Consider the following 23318-nt stretch of genomic DNA (forward strand, 5'->3'; position numbering starts at 1 on the left):
GCGTTCCGCCAACCCTAACAGAATACTAGCGCCAGGATCTGGCTAAGTAATGGCGGATGAACAGCGATTGCAGGGGTACATCCAGCTGCTGGAGGGCCGATTGGCGTCTCTTGAGCGTGCAACCTCGGCGGTGGATGTTACCGCAATAGCTGTTCAGGCTGCTAGCGTGGCTGCAGCAGCTTTACCCACTGCCACCTGTGTTCCGACCCTATCTCACCTTCCTTTGCCTGAGAGATACTCTGGGGACAGTAAGTCCTGTAGGGGTTTCGTGAGTCAATGTGGTATACACCTCGAGCTCCTGGCTGCACGTTTCCCTACTGAGCGGGCAAAGGTGGGATTCATAATCTCCCTCTTATCGGACAGAGCGTTGGAGTGGGCTACGTCGCTGTGGGAGCGCAACGATCATGTGGTGCGGAGTGTTCCTCGGTTTCTGGACTCTCTGAAACAGGTCTTTTTAGGACCTCAAGTCACCCATGATACAGCGCTCCAGCTGCTGGCTTTGACTCAGGGTTCAACCATGGTCAGCCATTTTGCTGTTCTCTTCCGGACATTAGCGTCTGAGTTGGAATGGTCAGATAAAACCCTCATTCCCGTATTTTGGAGGGGGCTGGCTGACCATGTGAAAGACGCTTTGGCCACTAGGGAGATTCCCGCCACACTGGAGGAGCTCATAGCCATATCTACTCGCATAGACCTTCGTTTTCACGAGCGAAGGTTGGAGCGAGCCCAGTGTAGGCAGAGGTTTCGGCTGGCTCCCACCTTCGCCAAACCTTTGGAATCTCCAGTCCAGGCATCCGAGTCACATGAGGCCTTAGAGGTGACACGAGCGGGATCCAAGTCTCAGTCCGCCCGTGCACATAAGGTCCGTCATGTTTACCGTCAGTCAGGACATCTTGCCTCCAAGGGTCCTCAGCGGTCGGGGAAACGTCAGCGTTTAGTGGCAGTTGGAGGAGGTACACTAGACACGGCGACGTTTGCCTCAAAGTTGTCCTTCAAGGGGACAATTACCATAGGCCCATCCACTCTTATGGTCGAGCTATGCGTGGATTCTGGGGCAGAGGGTAATTTTCTGTCTTCCTCATTTGCCCAGCATCACGCAATACCCTTGGTGATGCTCGCCAAGCCTGTGACCGTTCGAGTGGTAAATGGGTCAACACTACCCTCACAGATTACCCACCAAACCATTCCTTTCACGCTTTCTGTGTCTCCATCACATCAGGAGATAATCTCCCTATTAGTCATTCCTGAGGGAATTGATGAGGTCCTGTTGGGGATACCATGGCTTCGCTACCATTCTCCTCATATTGAGTGGTCCTCTGGGAGAATTTTGGGATGGAGTAAATCCTGCGAGGGTAGATGTCAGAGGGAGTGCGTTCAGGTTGCTACTACACAGGTACCCGCAGATTTTTCCTCTCTCCCCAAGCACTATTGGCCCTATGCAGACGTGTTCTCCAAAAGAGCTGCGGAGACCCTTCCGCCTCACCGCCCCTATGACTGTCCTATTAACCTCTTGCCTGGTGCTGAGCCTCCCCGGGGTCGAGTCTATCCGTTATCTCTCCCAGAGACGGAGGCAATGTCTCAGTACATCCAAGAGAATCTGGCAAGAGGATTCATTAGGAAGTCAGTGTCACCGGCAGGGGCTGGGTTCTTCTTCGTACAGACGAAGACTGGAGACTTATGTCCATGCATAGACTACAGGGGTCTTAACGCCATCACCGTTAAGAACAAGTACCCATTACCCCTGATATCTGAGCTGTTTGATAGGCTACGGGGAGCGAGGGTATTTACGAAGTTAGATCTGCGGGGTGCCTACAACCTGATTCGCATCCGTGAGGGGGATGAATGGAAGACGGCTTTTAACAACAGGGATGGGCACTATGAATATCTGGTGATGCCCTTTGGGCTCTGTAATGCCCCAGCCGTTTTCCAAGACTTTGTGAACGACGTCTTCCGGGATATGCTCACCACCTCGGTCGTAGTCTATCTGGATGATATTCTCATCTTCTCTCCAGATATTGACTCCCATCGGAGAGATGTTCGCAAAGTCTTCGACTCTTACGGGCAAACTCCCTCTACGCCAAGTTGGAGAAGTGTGTGTTTGAGCAGGAGTCCTTGCCTTTCCTTGGTTATATCATCTCTGCCCAGGGTTTGGCTATGGATCCTGCCAAGCTACAGGCTGTAATGGACTGGCAGGAACCCCATTCTCTTAAAGCGGTGCAGCGCTTTATGGGGTTCATTAATTATTATCGCCAGTTCATTCCACACTTCTCAACTTTGATAGCTCCCTTGGTTGCCCTCACCAAGAAGGGAGCAAATCCCAAGTTGTGGTCAGAGGAGGTCTCCAAAGACTTTCTCTCGATCAAGTCACACTTCGCTAGCGCTCCCATCCTACATCGCCCCGATGTTGATAAGCCATTAATCTTGGAGGTGGATGCCTCATCCGTTGGTGCTGGAGCAGTCCTTTTCCAAAAGGATGCTCAAGGTCGGAAGCATCCTTGCTTGTTCTTCTCCAAGACCTTCACACCAGCGGAGAGGAATTATTCCATCGGGGACAGGGAGTTGCTGGCCATGAAGTTGGCTTTTTCGGAGTGGAGACATCTCTTGGAGGGAGCTCGCTTTCCCTTCCAAGTCTTCACTGACCACAATAACTTGGTGTATCTGCAAACGGCCCAGCGGCTGAATTCTCGCCAGGCTAGATGGTCCCTGTTCTTCTCCCGGTTCCATTTTACTCTCCATTTCCTCTCCGGGGAGAAGAACGTTCGTGCTGACGCTCTCTCCCGCTCCGTAGTGTCATCGGAGGAGGAGGAGGAGGAGCCTCGGCTTATTGTCCCTTCTGAGAGCCTGAGAACTGAAGCTCCGGTTTCGCTAGAGTCTGTGCCCCCGGGCAAGACTTTTGTACCAGCTAACTTGCGACCGGAGGTTCTCTCTTGGGCTCACTCCTCCAGAGTGGGTGGGCATTTTGGGACCAAGAGGACATCTGAGCTTTTGGCGAGAACATACTGGTGGCCGCATATGGCCCGAGATGTCAGGGACTATATTCAGGCGTGCGTTTCTTGCGCCCAGAATCGGTCTCCTCGGCAACGGCCTGTTGGGTTGCTTTACCCTCTACCGGTGGCAGACAGGCCCTGGGAGATGGTCGGCATGGACTTTGAGGTGGGCCTACCCAAGTCACGTGGCTGCTCCATTATTTGGGTTGTCACCGACCATTTCTCTAAAATGGTGCATTTGGTGCCGCTTCCTCGGTTACCCTCAGCACGGGCCTTGGCGGTGTTGTTCATTAAGCACATTTTCCGATTGCATGGTATGCCTGATAAGATTGTCAGCGATCGGGGTCCCCAGTTCGCGTCTCGGTTTTGGAGAGAGCTCTGCCGTTTACTCAGCATAGAGTTAAACCTCTCCTCTGCATACCATCCCGAGACGAATGGGTTGGTGGAGAGAACCAACCAGACTCTGGTGACATATTTGCGACATTTCGTCTCTGCTAGGCAGGATGACTGGGCATCTTTGCTACCTTGGGCGGAATTTGCCTTGAACAACGCCATAGCCAATTCCACTGGTCAAACTCCTTTCTCCTTAATTATGTCCAGCATCCGCGTGTCCCTGTGCCCATGCCCGTGTCATCCACCGATTCTAGGGTGGCAGACTGGGCGGTGGAGGCACGTGACATCTGGGACCGCACACAGGATGCCATCCGGGCCTCCAAGGAGAGAATGAGGGTTTCGGCTGATACACACCGGCGCCCCGCTCCGGTCTTTGCTCCTGGCGACTTAGTGTGGCTCTCCGCCCATAACATCAGGCTGCGAGTTGAGTCCACTAAGTTTGCTCCTCGCTACATTGGCCCGTTTAAGGTTCTGGAACAGGTCAACCCTGTGGTCTACCGTTTGGCTATTCCTCCACGCCTTGGTATCACCGATACTTTTCACGTTTCCCTCTTAAAGCCCGTTCATTTGTCCCGGTTTTCTGAGTCATCTGCTGGGACATCGGGTTCATCCACGGATGAGTTTGAGGTGAATGCTATTGTGGGGTGCAAGGTGGTACGTGGCAAGTAATTTTATCTGGTGGACTGGAAGGGTCACGGCCCAGAGGATAGAACCTGGGAGCCTGTGGAGCACATTCGGGCTCCGCTGCTTATCGCAGCTTTTGAGCGTAGTGAGGCTCAAGGAGGGGGGGGGCCCTAGGAGGGGGGGTAATGTTAGGAGTCGAGTTTCCTCTGCTGCACAGGGGGAATCTCGATCCGTGTCTGCTGCGGTCTCCCATTCGGTATCGGCCGCAGTGGGCTCTGCTCAGCGGAGACGTCGCTCCCAGCGTCTCGCTGAGGCTGATTCGGTGCATAGGGTCACTACTGCCTTTTCTGGCTTTCCTATGGTACCCTGCACTGATCTGCGGCGAGCAAGCCTCTCTGGGACTAAGTCCTTATTTACTCACACTGAGCATGCCCAGGGCAGGGTCTCCCATTGGAGGTCGAGGGCCATATGTTCGGTCACATGCTCAGGTACTGCAGTACATTCCATTGGTCCTCCTGGAAGGTCCTGAAAGGGCAAAACATGCTCAGGTACTGCAGCACTTTCCATTGGTCCTCCTGGAAGGTCCTGAAAGGGCAAAAACTTCAGTAGCAGCTTCCTGTGCTGCAACTATATAAACTGCGCATGACCGCACGGCCATGCTCTAGTATTGTCTTGTAAATATGTGTGTGTGTTGTGAGTGAAAGTCGCTCTTTAAATAACCCTCCCTATTGAATGTCTGTTCGCGGAAGGTGTATGTTTGCTATCTAGCGCCCGACTAATCCAACAGCACGAAACACACATCACAGCGTCCAGTTGCTGTGTCCGCCAGTACGGCGCCGTGCGCTTCCTCTGCGCTTTCCTTACCCAAGCCTGGGTGGTTAGTGGCGTCCGTCAGTGCGGCACCGCACGCACTCTCGTGCCTTTATTTACTATTTCAATAGTTTCGTTACACACCCAGTTGCGGTGTTGTGCCAGCAGTGGTCTAATCGGACTTCAATCCTAGTTGGGGTTGTGTTTGCTGACTTATTGCTCGCGCTCTATGTGCGGTACCGCGGTCCTGTGACGCAGGGTGAAGTTAACCCTTGTATGTATACTTATAGTACCGCCATATAGTCCGTCTTACTTAGCAGCAGGTACTTTCCTGCACGGTGGATCCCGGGTTGCAAACGCACCAATTCCATTTAATAAACTATATATTTGGTGCGTTCCGCCAACCCTAACACAACCATTGGTCCTTCTGGGAAGGTCTTGTACTTGCTGCAGCTATAAAAGGTCCGCATGGCCGCATGGCCATGCGCTAGTATACATTTGAATACGTGTGTGTGTTGATGAGTGCAAGTCGTTCTTTAAACTTCCTCTCCCTTGTGTATGACTGCTCGCGAAAGGTGGATGTCTTCTATCTAGCGCCCGGCTAAGCTATCAGCACAAAGCCACACGTAAACAGCGTCTAACTGCTGTGACCGCCAGTGCAGCGCCATGCGCTATTAGAGCGCTTACCTTACCCAAGTCTGGGTGGTTAGTGGCATCCGCTAGTGTGGCACAGCATGCACTTTTGTGCATATTAGTTACTCTGATACCCCAATTGTGGTGTCGATCGCAAGAGGTCTACATGAACTCTAATCCTGTGTCCTGGGATAGAGTTCTGTGATTCCTTGCTTGCTCTCTCTGTGCAGTACCGCGACCCTGTAATGTAACAGGGTTTGCTTTCTTCATACAAGGTGAAGTTAACCCATGTGTGTATCCTCATTATACCGCCATATAGTCCATCATTACTTAGCAGCGGGTTCCATCTCAGCACAGTGGACCCCGGGCTGCGAATGCACCTTATTCTATCTATTTAATTATTTGGTGCGTTCCGCTAGCCCTAAGTCCTGTGAGTTCAAAATACTTACTACACACCTAGATGAATTCCTTTAGCAGTAAAGTTTCCAATAGGGCATCACTTATGGTGTTTCTGCTGTTCTAGCTCATCGGGGTCTCAGCTAATTGTGCCCTCAAGCAGTTGTGCACAAACACATATGGTGCATTGCCACGTTCGGTGAAAATTGCACAACAAATTGTCCTGTCCATTTTCTCTTATTACCTCTTGTGTGAATTAAAACTTTGAGAGTAAAGTAAAAATGTAGCTGAAAAACAATACATTTTTCATTTTCATGGCCAAATCTTATAAAATTCTGTGATGTAGCTTGTAGATTAAAAATGCTTACCACACCCCTAGATTAATTTGTTATGGGGTTTAGTTTGCCAAATGAGGTCCCTCGTAAGTAGTGTTGAGCGATACCGTCCGATACTTGAAAGTATCGGTATCGGATAGTATCGGCCGATACATGAAAAATATCGGATATCGCCGATACCGATATCCGATACCAATACAAGTCAATGGGACATCAAGTATCGGAAGGTATTCTCATGGTTCCCAGGGTCTGAAGGAGAGGAAACTCTCCTTCAGACCCTGGGAACCATAGGGATGTGTAAAATAAAGAATTAAAATAAAAAATATTGATATGCTCACCTCTCCGGCGGCCCCTGGACTTCACGCTGCTAACCGGGAGGCTTCTTTGTTTAAAAAGCGCGCCTTTCGGACCTGTGAATGACGTCCCGGCTTCTGATTGGTCGCGTGCCGCCCATGTGACCGGCACGCGACCAATCAGAGGCTGCGACGTCATTCGCAGGTCCTCAATTCCTAGCATTAGCAGTTTTGTGAATGAGAATGACGTCGCGGCTTCTGATTGGCCGCGTGCCGCCCATGTGACCGGCACGCGGCCAATCAGAAGCCGCGACGTCATTCTCATTCACAAAACTGCTAATGCTAGGAATTGAGGACCTGCGAATGACGTCGCGGCCTCTGAATGGTCGCGTGCCGGTCACATGGGCGGCACGCGACCAATCAGAAGCCGGGACGTCATTCACAGGTCCGAAAGGTGCGCTTTTTACACAAAGAAGCCTCCCGGTTAGCAGCGTGAAATCCAGGGGCCGCCGGAGAGGTGAGCATATCAATATTTTTTATTTTAATTCTTTATTTTACACATCCCTATTAATACGATACTGATACCCGATATCACAAAAATATCGGATCTCGGTATCGGAATTCCGATACCGCAAGTATCGGCCGATACCCGATACTTGCGGTATCGGAATGCTCAACACTACTCGTAAGTGTTTCTTAAATGGCTGAAAGGAGGGGTTGATCTAGACTCCAGAATTTTTTGCCAAAAAATGTTTTATTTGATAGGAAAAGGTGAAAAAAATATGTACAAATTTCAGGAAATGGACAGCATAGCAGCAACACATTTCAAATGGGCATGTCGTTCTTTGTCACCTTAGAAGCTCTGCAAATGCAAATGGTGTGCAAATTTATACGTAACCATTGCCTTAACCAACTAAACTTCCTTTCCACGATCACTAAAGAAGAGTTTACCCATCTCTCCTCTCCAAATCACACCTCACAGTCTCTTCACTTAACCCCATCCCATCCCACCTCCTCCCTAACCTCATCACCATGCCTATCCAAGCTCTAACTCATCTCAACTTATCACTAACTTCTGGTACCTTTCCTTCTGCTTTTAAACACACCACAATTACACCAATCATGAAGAAGCCATCCTTTGACCCAACTTCTACATACAACTGTCGACCCATATCACTGCTCCCATTAGCCTGCAAACTCCTCGAAAATGACCTACACATTGTACTTTCCTCCCACCTCTCATCTAATCTACTTTTTGACAACCTTCAATCCAACTTCCACCCACACCATTACACCAAAACTACCTTAGCTAAATTTACCAATGACTTACTGCCAAAGCTAACAGAAATTTCTCTATATTTCTCCTTCTGGATCTGTCCTCTGACTTCGACAAAGTCGACCACTTCTTCCTACTACAGATCCTTTCTTTCCTTGGTATCACAGAATTCACCCTATTTTTGATCTGTTCATATCTCTCTAATTGCACATTTAACTTCTCCCACTCCCACACTATGTATTCATCCCCTCCTCTCTCTGCCAGAGTCCCTCAAGGCTCTATCTTGGGACAACAACTCTTCTCCATCTCTGCCTTTGGCTTGGGGCAACTCATAAAGTCCCTTGGTTTCAAACACAATATATATGCTGATGACACTCTGGCCTAGACATCACCTCTCTGCTGTCCAGAATCCTGAAGTATCTATCAGCTATATCCTCCTACTTCTCCTCTGGCTTCCTAAAGCTCAATGTAGACAAAACTGAGCTTATTATCTTTCCTCCATCTACCCTATCTTCCACACCTGATCTATCAATCAAAATAAATGATCTCACGATTTCCCCTGTACCTGACGTTCGCTGCCTTCGTGTAACTCTTGAATCTACCTTGCCCTTCAAACCACACATCCAATCCGTCACCACCTTCAATTCAAAAATATTTTCAGAATCCATGCCTTCCTCATCGCTCAACTTACTAAAATACTAGTGCATGCCCTCATCATCTCCGCATCGACTACTGTAATATCTACTGCAATAGGTACATGCAATTATCCCCTACATTTGGAACTTTCAAGCAGAATTTGAATACCCATCTCTTCAGAACAGCTTACGGTCTGCAATGACCACCTCACTACTACCTGAGCTGCCGCCTCACCAACACTAGAGATGCTGAACCTCCGAACCTACTGTTTCTTTTCCCTTTATCATGTAGAATTTAAGTCTGCAAGGGCAGGGTCCTCTCCTCTCTGTACCTGTATGTCACTATTAGTGTTAGAGTTTGGCGGAACGCACCAAATATATATTTATAGAGTAATAGGTGTGTTCACAACCCGGGGTCCACCATGCAGGAGTAAAACCCACTGCTAGTAACTGACGGTACTATATGGCGGTATAAGTGAACTCTGTTACTTCACAGAGTCACTTAAGACAAGAGAACGCTGTGCCCTGTTAACCTCACAGAGGAACACAGCTACCAAATAGAGTGATCAGTGGTCATGCAGTCAGAATAGCACATTGCAAAACTCCTCACCGGAGGTGCCGGTATTCTAGGGGCTTATTTCAACCGAACCCTGAAACCACATACATATGACCACACTGGCACTGAACACATAACTTAGTTGATACTAGCGCATGGCCGTGTGGCCATACGAACCTGCAGAAACTTCAGGACCTTCCTAGAGGACCAATGGGAGCTGCTACAGTACCTGAGCCACTTCAGGACCTTCCTAGAGGACCAATGGGAGCTGCAGTTGTACCTGAGCATGTGACCCCCGACCTCCAATGAGAGGTCTTACCTGGGGCATGCTCAGAAGGGGAAAAGCAGGATGTAGTCCCAGAGATGTCTGCTCGCCGCTGACCAGTACTGGCTACAATGGCTGAGCCTGAAAAGGCAGCAGTAACCATCCGCACCGTATCGGGCAGAGCCAGACGCTGGGACCGTCGTCTCCACTGAGCAGGCTCCACTGCGGCTGGAGAAGAATGGAAGACCGCAGCGGAGATGGTTCGAGATTCCCCTTGTACAGAGGCAGGAACTTGACCCCTAACATTACCACCCCTCCTAGGTCCTCGATACGCTCGAAGGCCGTAATGAGCTGCGGAGCTCGAATGTGCTAAGCAGGTTCCCAAGACCTGTCCTCTGGGCCATAACCCTTCCAGTCCACTAAATAAAATTTCTTGGCACGTACCACCTTGCACCCCAAAATAGCGTTCACCTCATAATCATCCGTAGACGAACCCGATGTCCCGGCAGATGACTCGGAAAACCAGGACATGTATACGGGCAAAGAGGGACACATGAAAGGTGTCGATGATACCTAGGCATGGAGGAAGGGCCAGACGGTAGACCACAGGGTTAACCTGTTCAAGGACCTTGAAGGGACCCAAGTAGCGAGGTGCAATCTTAGTGGACTCAACACGCAGCCTGATGTTACGGGCAGAGAGCCACACTAAGTCACTAGGAGCAAAGGTCGGGGCGGGTCGCCGATGAGTATCGGCGGAGGACCTCATTCTCTCCTTGGAGGCCCAAATGGCATCCTGAGTGCGGTCCCAAATGTCACATGTCTCCACAGCCCAGTCTGCCACCCTGGAGTCAGTGGAAGAAACTGGCATGGGCATAGAGAAAACAACATGATAGAGATGCCAACAATGTAGCAGTCCCATACAATCAATAATGTAAAGTTGAAATTGTGCACCTGATGCGCTTTTCAGCAATGCTTCATGAACTAATACTCCCCTGACAAAGCATTGATGAATCGCTCATCATATGTTTGGTGGGTGATCCTCATTTTGTCCATATTATTACATGCACTATTTTCATTTTACATTATTGATTGTATTGCACTGCAAGATTCTTGGTACCTCTTGGTACCTCTATCACCTTCTTTGTGCTGCTTTATTTAGTTAGTCATTAATTTAGCCTCTAACTGCACTTTACAATTTTAATATATCACTTGAATTTTTGTAACAATTCATTACTCAGTACTTGTTGATTCTGTGACAAATATAAAGGGTTATATATTGCATATTGGATTTTTCCTTCTCTTTTGCTTTGATTTTTTAGGGTATTCTTTTTCCCTTCTGTCTCACCCACCATTTTTGCCCATGTCTGATATGTTGGATATTTATTAACTCTTTTTTAGCAAACTATTTATTTTAATAAAAATTATTTGATTACTTTTTATTTATTCAGTCCTTGCACAATTTCTTTTTTGGTTTTGGTTTTGTTTAAGTGTTTTTGGGACTTAATTTGGGTTATAACCCCTTTCTGTTTAACTATTTTTTGTGGTGTGAGATATCTGGCTTGTACGTTAAAGACTGGGCCAATTTTTACAATTCTGACCACTGTCATTTTATGAGGTAATGACTCTTGAACACTTCAATGGATCCCAGTGATTCTGAGATTGTTTTTTTCATGACATATTGTTCTTCATGATAGTGGTAAAATTTCTTCTGTATGACTTGCGTTTATTTGTGAAGAAAAAGCATATTTGGCGCAAATTTGGAAAATTTCGCAATTTTCCAACTTTGAATTTTAATGCCCTTAAATTAAAGAGATATGTCAAACAAAATAGTTAATAAATAACATTTGTCACATATCTACTTTACCTCAGCACAATTTTGGAAGCCACATTTTCATTTTGTTATTAATTTATAAGAGTTAAAAGTTGACCAGCGATTTTTCATTTTTCCTACAAAAAACCTACCACTCAAGGTGCTAAAAATGACATTCAAACAGTGTATAAACCCATTAGAGGCTTCATAAAAAATATTGAAAAAAAAAATAACATTAACTTTTTTTCACAAAAAATTGATTTCAGATCCATTTTTTTTATTTTAACATGGGTATCAGGAAATAATGGACCCAAAAATTTGTTGTATAATTTCTCCTGAGCATGCCAAAAACCCATATGAGGGAGAAAACCACTGTTTGGGAGCATGGCAGAGCTCGGAAAGGAAGGAGCGCCATTTGACTTTTTGAATGCAAAATTTGCTGGAACAATTGGCGGATGCCATGTCGCGCTTGGAGATCCCCTGATCTGATGTGCCTAAACAGTAAAAGTCCCCCACAAGTGACACCTTTTTTGAAACTAGACCCCTCAGGAAACTGATCTAGATGGTAGTGAGCACATTAAACTCTCAGATGCTTCACAGAAGTAACTACTGTTTGTGTGCATGGCAGGGCTCAGAAGGGAAGGAGTGTCATTTGACTTTTTGAATGTAAAATTTCTTGGAATCATTAGCAGCCATCATGTCCCATTTAGAGAGCCCCTGATTTGCCTAAACAGTGGAAACCCCCCACAAGTGACACCATTATAGAAACAAGACCCCTCAAGAATGTTAGATGTGTGGTAAGCACCTTGAACCCCCAGGTGCTTCACAGAAGTTTATAACATTGAGCTGCGAAAATAAAACAAATCAAATTTTCCCCACAAAAATGCTATTTTGGCCCCAAATTTTGAATTTTCATAAGGGTAACAGGAGTAATTGCACCATACAGTTTTTTTGTGCAATTCCTCCTGAGTACGCAAATAACCCACATGAGGAGGAATGCTATTTTTGAGGAACACTGCAATGCTTAGAAGCGAAGAGGCACCACATTGAAGTTCAGATTTTGCTGGAATGGTTTGAGGGTGCTATGTCAAATTGGCAGAGCCCCTGAGGTGCCAGAACAACAGAAACCCTCTATATGTGAAGTCATTTTACAAACTGCACTCCTCAATGAATTCATCTAGTGGTGCAGTGATCATATTGACACCATATGTGCTTCACAGAATTTTTCACAACTGAGCAGTGAAGAAAGAATAAATTAAATTTTTACCCCTATAATATTGTTTTAGCCTCAAGTTTTTAATTTTTGTAAGGGCTAATAGTAATCTTTTTTTTACAACAAACTGAGGTCCATTTTTTCCTGAGTGCGCCAATACCCTACATGTTATCGGGAAATATTTTTCAGGCGCAGTGCAAAGCTCAGAAGGCAAGGAGCATCAGATTTTACTGTTAAGGTTTGCAGGTGCTTTGTGTTGTGAATTCTGTGGTCAAGCTCACTCCTGTGGTCATGAGTGGTACTTCGGCTGGTTCTGTCCATGAGCTTCCTTTGGTGGATGTGAGTGGGGCTGTGGCTTCAGAGTTTCCTTCCTCAGGTGACGAGGTTAAGTCGTTAGGTGCTGATCTATTTAACTCCACCTAGTTCTTTGTTCCTAGCCTCCAGTCAATGTTCCAGTATTGGTCTTGCTCTCTCCTGGATCGTTCTTGTGACCTGTCTTCCCTGCATAAGCTATGTCTGCTTGTGTTACTTTTGTTTGCTATTTTTTCTGTCCAGCTTGCTATATTGGTTTTTCTTGCTTGCTGGAAGCTCTGGGACGCAGAGGGAGCACCTCCGTGCCGTTAGTCGGTACGGAGGGTCTTTTTGCGCCCTCTGCGTGGTTGTTTATAGGTTTTTGTGCTGACCGCAAAGATATCTTTCCTATCCTCGGTCTATTCAGTAAGTCGGGCCTCACTTTGCTAAAATCTATTTCATCTCTGTGTTTGTATTTTCATCTCTACTCACAGTCATATGTGGGGGGCTGCCTTTTCCTTTGGGGAATTTCTCTGAGGCAAGGTAGGCTTGTTTTTCTATCTTCAGGGCTAGCTAGTTTCTCAGGCTGTGCCCGAGGCGCCTAGGTCTGGTCAGGAGCGCTCCACGGCTACCTCTAGTGTGGTGTGATAGGATTAGGGATTGCGGTCAGCAGAGTTCCCACGTCTCAGAGCTCGTCCTATGTTTTTAGTAACTATCAGGTCACTTGGTGTGCTCTTAACCACCAGGTCCATTGTGTTTCTGAACCACCAGTTCATAACAGCTTTGACCCACTGGGAGAGCCCATGAGGTGCTGGAACAGCAGAGCTCCCCATAAGTGACCACATTTTACAAACTATAACTGTCAATGAATTCATGTAGGGGTGCAGTCATCATATTGATACCACAGGTGTGTCACAGAATTTTATATCATTGGGCAGTGAAGAAAAATAAGTACATTTTTACCACCAAAATTTTGTTTTAGTCCCAGGTTTTATATTTTCACACAAGAAGTGGGTAAGAATGACACCAAAATTTGTCCCACAATTTCTACTGAACGTGGCAATACCCTATATGTGTCAGTACAGAACTACATAGACTTGTTTGCCTCCTGGAGCACAGATTTTCCAAGAAGAGTATGGGGACTCCAAATACAGAGCACCTAAATTGCTAAAAGAGAAGAAACCCCTCTCAAGTGACCCCATTTTGGAAACTATACCCCTTGGGGAATTTATCTACAGGTGTAGTGTCGATTTTGACTCCATGGGTATTTTCCAGAAACAAGCAGTAATGAATGTTGCTAAGTGAAAATTGCAAACTGCCGTTGTAGTGACCCAGAAAGCTGTAGTGACCAGTATGTATCAGTCACTAGTAGTGTTGAGCATTCCAATACTGCAAGTATCGGTATCGGCCGATACTTGCTGTATCGGAATTCCGATACCGAGTTCCGATATTTTTGTGATATCGGAAATCGGTATCGGAGTGTGCGGTGCATAAGGTTCCAAGGGTCTGGAGGAGAGAAAACTCTCATTCAGGCCCTGGAATCCATATTAATGTAAAAAATAAAGAATAAAAATAAAAAATATGGCTATACTCACCCCTCCGAAGAACCCTGGCTGTCACCGCTACAAGAGTCCGCCTCCGTTCCTGAGATTGTAGTGAGTGAAGGACCTTCGATGATGTCGCGGTCAGGTGAGCGGTCACGTGAGTGGTCAGGTGACCGCGACGTCATCGAAGGTCCTTCACTCTCTGCAATTCTCAGGAACGGAGGAGGACGCTTGCAGCGGTGACAGCCAGGGTCCTTCAGAGGGGTGAGTATAGCCATATTTTTTATTTTTATTCTTTATTTTTTACATTAATAAGGATCCCAGGGCCTGAAGGAGAGTTTCCTCTCCTTCAGACCCTGGGAACCATTGAGGATACATTCCGATATTTGTGTCCCATTGACTTGTATTGGTATCGGGTATCGGTATTGGCGAGATCCGATATTTTGCCGGTATCGGCCGATACCATCCGATACCGATACTTTCAAATATCGAAGGTATCGCTCAACACTAGTCACTAGTACATTATGCCCAGCCCTAGCATCTGGAGGCATACACCCATAAATTAGGCGGGCTCTCATCACTTCAGAAATGCCAAACATGGAAGCAATATGTGGTTTAGGTACACTGTGGGGCTAAGAATCATAGAACCATAGAATCATAGAATTACAGAGTTGGAAGGGACCTCCTGGGTCATCTGGTTCTACACTCGCTCAAAGCAGGATTCACTAAATCATCCCAGACAGATGTCTGTCCAGTTCTGTTGAAAACTTCCATGGAAGGAGAGCTCACCACCTCTTGTGGCAGCCTGTTCCACTCATTGATCACCCTAACTGTCAAAATGTTTTTTCTAATATCTAATCTGTGTCTCCTCCCATTCAGTTTCATCTCATTGTTTCTAGTCTTTCCTTCTGCAAATGAGAATAAAGATGATCCTTTTATAATGTGACGGCCCTTGAGATATTTGTAAACATCTATTAAGTCTCCTCTCAGTCTTCTTTTCTGCAAGCTAAACATTCCTAAAACCTGCAACCGTTCCTCATAGGACATGGTTTGCAGACCGGTCACCAGTCTGGTCGCTCTTCTCTGAACTAGCTCCAGTTTGTTTATATATTTTTGAAATGTCGTGCCCAAATCTGGACGCCGTATTCCAGGTGAGGTCTGACCAAAGAAGAGTGACTTCAAGTCAATAATGACTTCATGTGATCTAGACTGTACAGTTCTGTCAATGCATCCCAGAATTGCATTTCCCATTTTTGCTGCTGCATCACTCTGTTGACTCATGTTCAGCTTATGATCTATTAGTATACCCAAGTCTCTTTCACATGTGCTGTTGCTTAGCCCCATGCCTCCCATTCTTTAAATGTTTTTTTTCATTTTTATTGCCCAGATGTAGTACTTTGCATTTTCCTTGTTAAATATCATTCTGCTAGTTGCTGCCCACTGCTCCAGTTTATTTATATATTTTTGAATCCTCTCTTTCTCTTCTCTAGTATTAGCTATCCCTCCTAGCTTTGTGTCATCAGCAAATTTAATTAGTGTACCCTCAATTTCTTAATCTATATCATTGATAAAGATGTTGAACAATACAGGGCCCAGGGCAGAATGACTTGAGACTTTCTTCCAACTGGATGTGCAGCCATTTACGACCACTCTTTGGGTCCAATCACTAAGCCAGTTATGACTCCATCTAACAGTTGCCTTGTCCATTCCATACCTAGTCATTTTTTCAATAAGGATGGTGTGAGATACTTTGTCAAATGCTGTGCTGAAGTCAAGATGTACTATATCTACAGCATTTCCCTGATCCACCCAGTCAGTGATTCTGTCATAGAAGGAAATTAAGATAACCTGACATGATTTATTTGTTACAAACCCATGCTGACTCTGGTTAATCACTTTATTCTTATCCAGGTACTTACATGCATGTTGTTTAATAATTTATTCAAAGAGTGGTTAAAAAATGTCTTCTGCTATCTCCTTCAGTACTCTGGGATGTAATTCATCTGGACCTGAAGACTTGAATTTATTTATGTTAGCTAAGTGTTGCCTCACTATCCTTCTGTTTATAGATATCCTGGATTCTTCTACTCCTTTAATAGGACAGTGACAATTAGTTAATGTTACATTTCCTTCCTGAGAGAAAACAGATGGAAAATAGGAATTTGAAAGTTTGGCCTTCTCAACATCCTTTCTTACCATTTCATCATTTTCATCCTGTAAAAATCCTATAGCATCTTTGACTTTTCTTTTACTTTTGACATATCCCCCAAATCCTTTTATACTGCTTTTGACATCTCTTGCACGCCTTAATTCATTGTCAGCTTTAGATAATCTTATTTGTGCCCTGCAGTTTCTGCAGACAGCATTATATTCTTCTTTAGATATGCCTCCCTCTTTCCATTGCTTTCTTTCTTTTTAGCATGTGTTTAAGTTCAGTGTTCATCCATCCTGGTTTCCTTAAATACTTTGTATTCTTCCCTCTTTTTGGAATAGTTAACGATTATGCTTTGAAAACCTCATTTTTCAAGAGTTCCCATACCTTCCTGGACCTTTTTGTCTTTAAGGATATCCAGCCATTGGATCCCTCTGATTTTCTTTCAGAGTCCCTTAATATCTGCTTTTCTGAAATCTAGGTGCATTTGAATTTGAGAGCACAGAATTAGCTGAATTTCTTTTGGCGAGTGAGGAGCAATTTCACTATTCCAGAGCCTTTGCACTGCCAGTAACGTGGAAGACCACTATATTTCCATTAACAGATGACAGAACCAAGTGGGGACTTGCTTTTTTTTGTGGATTAAGTTGTGGTTTCCAAATCTAAATCTGTGACATGATTTAGATGAAAGCTCCGAGGGATCCATTTACTATAATGAGGCAGCAGAGTTACTCTGGACTCCGTCTGTCCTCTGATCAGTGGTGTCCTTTTAATATCACTCCTTCTAATTTTTTACGCCATTCCTCATGCAGTATAATTAATTAGGCGACTATATTCTTTGAGTCGCTGCAATTACAGCGATACCAGATATATATTGGGTTTTTATGCTTAGCTTCTGTCACACACTAAGGCTACGTTCACATTAGCGTTTTGCGTGTTTGCGTCGGGCGACGCAGCGGCGACGCATGCGTCATGCGCCCCTATATTTAACATGGGGGACGTATGCGTTTTTGTGTGATGCGTTGTGCGACGCATGCGTTTTTTTTGCCGCAAGCAACAAGTTGCATTTTTCTTGCATCCAAATTTCGGCAAAAAACTACGCATGCGTCACAAAACGCGTTTTGGTGCGTTTTAATTTGTGTTGTGCGTTGCGTCGCCGACGCAGTGGCGCACAACGCAAATGTGAACTTAGCCTTAACGCCTTTACCCCCAAGGGTGGTTTGCACGTTATGGACCGGGCCAATTTTTACAATTCTGACCACTGTCCCTTTATGAGGTTATAACTCTGGAACGCTTCAACGGATCCCGGTGATTCTGACACTGTTTTCTCGTGACATATTGTACTTCATGAGAGTGGTAAAATTTCTTTGATATTACCTGCGTTTATTTGTGAAAAAAAATGGAAATATGGCGAAAATTTTGAAAATTTCGCAATTTTCCAACTTTGAATTTTTATGCAAATAAATCACAGAGATATGTCACACAAAATACTTAATAAGTAACATTTCCCACATGTCTACTTTACATCAGCACAATTTTGGAACCAAAATTTTTATTTGTTAGGGAGTTATAAGGGTTAAAATTTGACCAGCAATTTCTCATTTCTCATTTTTACAACACCATTTTATTTTAGGGACCACATCTCATTTGAAGTCATTTTGAGGGGTCTATATGATAGAAAATACCCAAGTGTGACACCATTCTAAAGACTGCACCCCTCAAGGTTCTCAAAACCACATTCAAGAAGTTTATTAACCCTTCAGGTGTTTCACAGGAATTTTTGGAATGTTTAAATAAAAATTAACATTTAACTTTTTTTCACAAAAATTTACTTCAGCTCCAATTTATTTTACCAAGGGTTACAGGAGAAAATGGACCCCATCCTTGTTGTACAATTTGTCCTGAGTACGCCTATACCCCATAAGTGGAGGTAAACCACTGTTTGGGCGCATGACAGAGCTTGGAAGCGAAGGAGCGCCATTTGACTTCTCAATGCAAAATTGACTGGAATTGAGATGGGACGCCATGTTGCGTTTGGAGAGCCACTGATGTGCCTAAACATTGAATCCCCCCACAAGTGACACCATTTTGGAAAGTAGACCCCCTAAGGAACTTATCTAGAGGTATGGTGAGCACTTTGACCCACCAAGTGCTTCACAGAAGTTTATAATGCAGAACCGTAAAAATAAAAAATCATTTTTTTTTCACAAAAATTATCTTTTCGCCCCCAATTTTTTATTTTCCCAATGGTAAGTGTTAGGAGTCGAGTTTCCTCTGCTGCACTGGGGGAATCTCGATCCGCCTCCGCTGCGGTCTCCCATTCTTCTCCAGCCACGGTGGAGTCTGCTCAGCAGGGACGTCGATCCCAGCGTCTTGCTCAGTCTGACTCTGTGCGAAGAGTTACTGCTGCTTTTCCTGCTTCTGCTATTGAAGCCAGTGCTGGGCAGCGGCGAGTGGACGTTTCTGGATCTAAGTCCTGCTTTTCTCTGTCTGAGCATGCCCAGGGCAGGATCTCCCGTTGGAGATCGAGGGTCACATGCTCAGGTATTGCAGCACATCCCATTGGTCCTCTTGGCAGGTCCTGGAAGGGCAAAACTTCTGGAACTGCTTCCTGTGCTGCAACTATATAAACTGCGCATGACCGCACGGCCATGCGCTAGTATTGTCTTGTAATATGTGTGTGTGTTGTGAGTGAAAGTCGCTCTTTAAATAACCCTCCCTATTGAATGTCTGTTCGCGGAAGGTGTATGTTTGCTATCTAGCGCCCGACTTATCCAACAGCACGTAACACACATTTCAGCTACCAGTTGCTGTGTCCGCCAGTACGGCGCCGTGCGCTTGCTCTGCGCTTTCCTGACCCAAGCCTGGGTGGTTAGTGGAATCTGTCAGTGCGGCACCGCACGCACTCTTGTGCCTTTATATTATTATTTATATTCCTCTGACACACCCAGTTGCGGTGTTGTGCCAGCAAGTGTCTAATCGGACTTCAATCCTGTGTAGGGGTTGAGTCCGCTGACTTCTTGCTCGCGCTTTATGTGCGGTACTGCGGTCCTGTGACGCAACAGGATCGCTTCCTTCACGCAGGGTGAAGTTAACCCATTTGTGTATACTTAGTACCGCCATATAGTCCGTCTTACTAGCAGCAGGGTCTTTTACCTGCACGGTGGACCTCGGACTGCGAACGCACCTAGTTTCTTATTATCTATACTTGGTGCGTTCCGCCGGTCCGTAACATAATACTAGCGCCAAGGTCTGGCTAGTAAATGATGGACGATCAGCGTTCACAGCGGTACATCCAGCAGCTGGAGGGAAGGTTGGCGGCTCTTGAGCGTTCAACCTCAGCTGTGGATGTCACTGCTGTCGCTGTTCAGGCTGCTAGTGTTGCTGCAGCCACCTTGTCCACTGCCGCTCCTGTCCCGACTCTAACTCGCCTCCCGCTTCCAGAGAAATTCTCTGGTGACAGTAAGTCTTGTAGGGGTTTCGTGAGTCAGTGCTCTATCCATCTCGAGCTTCTGGCCTCTCGTTTCCCTACAGAGCGGGCAAAGGTGGGATTTATAGTGTCTCTTCTATCGGACAGGGCGTTGCAGTGGGCTACGCCGCTATGGGAGCGTAATGATCATGTGGTACAGAGTGCTCCGTTGTTTCTGAGCACTCTGAAACAGGTCTTTTTAGGACCTCGTGTCACCCATGATACGGCGCTCCAATTGTTGGCATTGACTCAGGGCTCGTCCTTGGTCAGCCATTTTGCCGTCCACTTCCGCACCTTAGCATCTGAGCTGGAGTGGTCAGATAAAGCTCTCATTCCAATATTTTGGAGGGGGCTGGCTGACCACGTTAAGGACGCCCTGGCCACTAGGGAGATTCCCGTCACACTGGAGGAATTAATAACTCTATCCACTCGTGTTGATCTCCGTTTTAACGAGCGGAGGTTAGAACGAGCCCAGTGTAGGCAGAGGTTTCGGCTGGCTCCCACCTTCGCCAAACCTTTGGAATCTCCAGACCAGGCTCCTGAGCGCCATGAGCCTGTGGTAGAGTCACGAGCGGGATCCCGGACCGCTCGTGCACTCCAGATTTGTCATCTTTGCCAACAGTCAGGACATCTTGCCTCCAGATGTCTCCAGCGGTCGAGGAAACGTCAGCGTCTAGTGGTAGTTGGTGGAGGTGCACTAGACACGGCGACGTTTGCCTCCAAATTGTCCTTTAAGGGGACAATAACATTGGGCTCATCCTCTCACTCGGTAGAACTCTGCATGGATTCTGGGGCGGAGGGCAATTTTATGTCTTCAGCCTTCGCCCAACGTCACGCAATTCCTCTGGTCATGCTATCTCAACCAGTAATGGTACGAGTGGTGAATGGGTCGACACTGCCCGCACAGATTACACATCAAACTATCCCTTTTACTCTGTCCATGTCACCATCTCATCAGGAGGTTATATCTCTACTCGTCATTCCTGAGGGAATTGATGAGGTTCTCTTAGGGATACCTTGGTTACGGTACCACTCTCCTCACATCGAGTGGTCCTCAGGCAGAATTCTGGGATGGGGTGAATCTTGTGGGAACAGGTGTCATCGAGAGTGCGTTCAGGTTGCTACTACAGAGGTACCCGCAGATCTTTCCTCTCTCCCCAAGCAATATTGGTCTTATGCAGACGTGTTCTCCAAAAAGGCAGCGGAGACCCTTCCGCCCCATCGCCCCTATGACAGTCCTATTGATCTCTTGCCTGGTGCTGAGCCTCCCCGGGGTTGAGTCTATCCATTATCTCTCCCGGAAACGGAGGCAATGTCTCAGTACATTCAAGAGAATTTGGCAAGAGGGTTCATCAGGAAGTCAGTGTCACCTGCTGGGGCAGGGTTCTTTTTCGTGCAGAAAAAGAGTGGAGAACTTTGTCCATGCATAGACTACAGGGGTCTTAATGCTATCACAGTTAAGAACAAGTACCCTTTGCCTTTGATATCTGAGCTTTCCGATAGGCTTCGGGGAGCTAGAGTGTTTACTAAACTAGATCTGCGGGGTGCTTATAACCTGATTCGCATCCGTGAGGGGGACGAATGGAAAATGGCGTTTAACACCAGAGATGGGCACTATGAGTATCTGGTGATGCCCTTCGGGCTCTGTAATGCACCTGCCGTTTTCCAAGACTTTGTCAACGACATCTTCCGGGATATGCTTTCCACCTCAGTTGTAGTCTATCTGGATGATATCCTCATCTTTTCTCCAGATATTGACTCCCACCGGAGAGATGTTGGCAGAGTCTTCGACCTCCTACGGGCAAACTCTCTTTATGCGAAGTTGGAGAAGTGTGTGTTTGAGCAGGAGTCCTTACCTTTCCTGGGCTATATCATCTCCGCTCAGGGATTGGCTATGGATCCTGCCAACCTACAGGCTGTGATGGACTGGCAAGAGCCCCATTCTCTTAAAGCTGTGCAGCGCTTTATGGGGTTCATAAACTATTACCGCCAGTTCATTCCCCACTTCTCAACTCTGGTAGCTCCCTTGGTGGCCCTCACCAAGAAGGGAGCGAATCCCAAATTGTGGTCGGAAGAGGTCTCCAAGGCCTTCACTTCTATTAAGTCCCACTTTGCTAGCGCTCCCATCTTACATCGTCCCGACGTGGATAAGCCATTCCTAATGGAGGTGGATGCCTCGTCCGTTGGTGCTGGAGCAGTCCTCCATCAAAAGGATGCTCAAGGTCGGAAGCATCCATGCTTCTTCTTCTCTAAGACCTTCACGCCAGCAGAGAGAAACTACTCCATCGGGGACAGGGAGTTGCTAGCAATGAAGTTGGCCTTTTCGGAGTGGAGACACCTTCTGGAGGGTGCGCGGTTTCCCTTCCAAGTTTACACGGACCACAAAAATTTGGTCTATTTACAAACAGCCCAGCGGCTAAATTCTCGCCAGGCCAGATGGTCCCTGTTCTTCTCCCGGTTCCACTTTTCCCTTCATTATCTCGCCGGGGAGAAGAATATCCGTGCTGACGCTCTCTCTCGCTCCCTCATGTCAACTGAGGAGGAGGAAGATGAGCCTCGGCTTATTGTCCCTTCCGAGAGCCTGAGAACCGTAGCGCCGGTTTTGCTAGAGTCTGTGCCTCCGGGCAAGACTTTTGTGCCCATTAATTTGCGACCGGAGGTTCTCTCTTGGGCTCATTCGTCCAGGGTGGGTGGACACTTTGGGACAAAGAGGACATCTGAGCTACTGGCGAGGACGTACTGGTGGCCGCATATGGTCCGGGATGTCAGGGATTATATTCTGGCGTGTGTCTCCTGCGCCAAAAATAAATCTCCGCGTCAAAGGCCAGCTGATAAGCTCTATCCCTTGCCGGTGGCAGATAGGCCCTGGGAGATGGTCGGGATGGACTTTGTTGTGGGTTTACCCAAGTCTCGCGGCTGTACCATCATTTGGGTCATCACCGATCATTTCTCAAAAATGATGCATTTGGTGCCGCTACCACGGTTACCTTCTGCATAGGCCTTGGCAGCGTTGTTCATCAAACACATCTTCCGCCTACATGGTATGCCTGACAAAATTGTCAGTGACCGGGGTCCCCAGTTTGCGTCTCGGTTCTGGAGAGAGCTTTGTCGTCTTCTCAGTATTGAGTTGAATCTCTCTTCCGCTTATCATCCCGAGACGAATGGGTTGGTAGAGAGGGCCAACCAGACCTTGGTCACATACCTGCGACATTTTGTTTCAGCCAGGCAGGATGACTGGGCATCCTTGCTATCATGGGCAGAGTTTGCACTGAACAACGCCATAGCCGACTCCACTGGACAAACCCCATTCCTCCTCAACTATGGTCAGCATCCACGGGTACCTGTGCCTATGCCCGTGTCTTCCGCCGACTCCAGGGTGGCAGACTGGGCTGTGGAGGCACGGGATATTTGGGACCGCACTCAGGATGCCATTCGGGCCTCTAAGGAGAGAATGAGGTTCTCCGCCGATGCTCATCGGCGCCCCGCTCCGACCTTTAAGCCTGGCGACTTGGTGTGGCTCTCCGCCCGTAACATCAGGCTGCGAGTTGAGTCCACTAAATTTGCTCCTCGCTACTTGGGCCCGTTCAAGGTCGTCGAGCAGGTTAATCCTGTGGTCTATCGTTTGGCCCTTCCGCT

This window comes from Ranitomeya imitator, chromosome 1 (genome assembly GCF_032444005.1).
Source record: "Ranitomeya imitator isolate aRanImi1 chromosome 1, aRanImi1.pri, whole genome shotgun sequence".
Classification (NCBI taxonomy): domain Eukaryota; kingdom Metazoa; phylum Chordata; class Amphibia; order Anura; family Dendrobatidae; genus Ranitomeya; species Ranitomeya imitator.